This window comes from Elephantulus edwardii, unplaced genomic scaffold (assembly GCF_000299155.1).
Source record: "Elephantulus edwardii isolate Elephantulus edwardi_28Jun2011 unplaced genomic scaffold, EleEdw1.0 scaffold00078, whole genome shotgun sequence".
NCBI lineage: Eukaryota > Metazoa > Chordata > Mammalia > Macroscelidea > Macroscelididae > Elephantulus > Elephantulus edwardii.
Genome location: NW_006399828.1, coordinates 2,860,989 through 2,864,817, shown reverse-complemented (window position 1 = coordinate 2,864,817; position 3,829 = coordinate 2,860,989).

Sequence of the window (3,829 nt, the reverse complement as noted above, 5' to 3'; positions counted from 1 at the left end):
GACTGGGGCAATGGGGGTTGGTGTGTCAGAATTAATGAGACTGGCCCAGGACAGGGAAGGATCAGAGCTGCTGTACGTCCTATCGCAGGCAACTTCATGGCACATAACAACAGTAATTTATTATGTCAGGTTTGGAAGCAGGAGCAGCATTCACTGCCTAAATAACATGCCTTTGGAAACTCTATGAACTTTGATAAATGTAGAGGGGCTTTAGGCCTTTTGTTCATTGGGTCACTATGAGTCATGCTCCACTTGAAGGCATTCAACAACAACAACAACAAAAACAACAACATCATCATATATAGATGTAGTCAATCTAACTTGTAGCCCATCAAGTGAGTCTCATATGTGTAATCATCATATCTATATATTTTTTTTTCAGATGAATTTTGTACAAGCAATGATTTATTCACTGACTCCTGGTACCAGGGGTGTTGATTGTTAATGTAAGCAAGATGAAATTATAACAGCTTCAATCCTTCTCCATTCATCATGATATTTCCTACTAGTTCAATGGCAAGGATCTTTATTTCCTTGATGCTTAGATGTAATCCATACAAAAAACTACAATCCTTGATCTTCTTCAGTGAGCCTTTTAAGTCCTCCTCACTTTCAAAAAATTTTGTCATCTGCATAATATAGGGGGTTGATGACTCCTTCTCTGACCGTGGTGACACATTCTTCTTCACAGAGTCCAGCTTCACAAATTGCTCAGCGAATCGATTGAATAGGTATGGAGAAAGAGTACATCTCTGTCCTCAATTTCGTTTTCGTTGGCTTTAATGGTTACTCTGTATATTGGAATAATTATCAGTATTATCAGATCTTCCCTGTATGTTTACAGCGAATGCCACTGTATAGTGTTTCAGGATGGATATTGAAATGTTCTTTTTTTTTTTTACTATAAATGCAATACCATTCTTCCTCAGTTTGTGATTTCTGACATAGTAGATAATATGCTTGTCTAATTCAAAATGGTCAATACCAGTCCATCTCAGTTCAGTAACATCTAGGATATCAATATTTGATATCAATATTTCATTTCTGACACCTCCTAATTTTCCTAGATCTATAGTTCATAATTTCCATATTCCAATCATTAATGAGTGTTTGCAGTTTTTTTCTACTTCTTTTTTGAGTGTTTTCCAATCTAAGATGCTTTACTTCCAGAATTTAACAATTTTCCTCTGTTATTCATAGGGTTTTTTGCTTGTCTATTATTTTAAAAGTGGATGGCCAATCCTGCTTCTTTGTTGTCTTAGTCTGGAAGCTCTGTTAATACTGCCCATCACAGGTAACACTGCTAATATTTGAAGCAATAGAGGCTTACCTTCCAGTATCATAGCAACATGCAAGTCACCGTCGTAGAGCCAACTGACAGCCCAGTACTTTACCCATAAGAGCAAATTGTAAACAAGCAAACATAAATAAATACAAATTATAAAACAAGATGCAACATGCAAGTCATCCCCCAAAGCAGCAAATTTATAGATAAATGCTGTACTCAAAAAAGCAAATCATAAAATAAGCAAGAATACAAATATCATAAACCCAAATATGTATATTTTATAACTAAACAGATACAGGTATATAAAACCATGTAGACATAGTGCCAAAATGATTACAGACTTGGTGGATAATTAAAAGCAAACCCTCTGAGGGTTCTTCTACTGTGTTTATAGGGTCACTGTGGTTTGGGATTAATGTGTTGGCACACATTAATATATTTCTCCTTCAAACTCTGTTTCTGCATTGGTACCCTGATTAATAGAACTTTCAACTCTCAGATGCTTCGCAACATTTGATCATACAATGGCATTTTTCAAGTTTAGGGGAAAAAAGGATTAGAATACTATCCTTTTTTTTGGTGTTGGATTTTCAGGGATTAAATTACATAGAAACTTTCCTTGCATAACCATCTGGAGCTGACAGTTTTTCTGGAGAGTGGAGTATCTTTTAGAGAGTTTTAAGAAGTATTTGTTTTAAATTTTTATTTTTAGTATCCATTTTGGTAAGCTATATTTTCCCAGAAAATGGTCTAATTTCTATTTTGTATTTCCAAATTAATTGATAGAGAATTGTTCAATTTACTAATTTATCACTTAATTTTCTCAAATGTGGTTGGCATATCAAAATGTGTGAATTATTTGAAAATAGTATTTAAATGTAACATGACAACACTTAAAAAATTGGTATTTGTGTTATAATATAGTTAATTTTTTTAATAGTTACATGGTATAACAAATCTATTTCTCAAGTGTCAAAACAGATTACCATATGAGGTACTTAGACACATGACTCAGGCTTGCTTGGTTTTTCTCTTTTATGCCAATTACAAAATCTTCAACTTGAAAGAAATATAAAAAAGCCTCATAAAAATATGAAGCTGATGACAGAGGAGGAATCTGACACATTCACATTTGTTACTGCTGTAGAAAAAAAATAGATCTAGCAGTCAAATCAAAGATCAATGCATAGCTGGATTATTAGGCTTGGCAATAAAGAACTATTGATTAATTATCACATTTTAATCAATACCTTGGAGACTGATGGAAAAACTGTGCTTTGCGGCTCACACACACACGCACAAATCTGGGTGATAGAACTAATAAGATGGATGATAAAATCAAGACAAAAATTATCTGAAAAGTTTAGAACATAAGCTGAAGTTAAAAAAAATGAACTTTACTGGGAATAAAGGAAAAAGTAAATGTTTTAGTATAGGAATTAATTGGCATTGTGGAGAATAATGCTCGGCAGCAGTTAAGGTAACTACAGATTGTAGGTCACCGTAACCTCTACTTGGGTCAAAGATCTTGTATTCGTTTATATCTACATATGGAGTTTTGGTGGCCTAGTGGTAAGAAGCTGTGCTGCAATCCCAAAGGCATGTGGTTCAATTCTACCAGGTACTCCATGTTAGAAAGATGAGTGGCCACATTGCTGCTGAAAACTCATTGGAGGGTCACCTATGGTTCCAATCTGACTCAATGGTACACAACAACAATATGCCTGCTTAAGGAGTTACTTTGGTCATAGTTAAGAGTAATAGGAATATAAAGCACGGATCGCAAGAAGCATTCAGAGAACCCAGAAGGTCACACATATAAAGATATTTAAGCCAGAGTTGAAAACGATCCCCAACTGGTATCAAGCTACCATTCGAACTAGCATGGTGGAGTTTTGCATTCTAACCCTCTCTTCTTCTGAAGTCTTGTACAGATTCATTTTGGTAATTTATTTAATTACACGTACAGTAATATGACATCATTATTTTATGCAATTATTTTTTTTACTTCACTTACTACATAATGTGGGATTTTTCTTTTATATAATAAATACATTAATGATATTATTAAGAGATTGGCCAACCAACTGGAAGAGATGTGTATTTGTTTCCATTCCAAAACAGATGATCTAGTAGAATATGGCTATTACTGAACAATATCATTAATGTCACATGTAAGTAAAATACTGCTGAAGATGATCTCAAAATGACTGAAATGTTACTTCTAAAGGGAACCGCCAGAACATCCAAGCTGGATTTTGAGGAGATTGTGGCACTTATGGTTAGAATTGCTGATGTCAGATAGAACCTGTTTGAAAGCATAGAATATTAGAAGAATGCCTACCTGTGTTTTGTTGATTATGCAAAATCATTTCACAGTGTGAATCACAATAAATTATGGTTAACATGAAACAGAACAGGAATGCCAGAACAGTTAACTACCCTCTTGTGTTATGTATACTTAGACCAAGATGCTGTTGTCAGAATGGAGCAACGTAACCTTGTATGGTTTTACACTGAGGATGGTGTGCATCAGAGGTG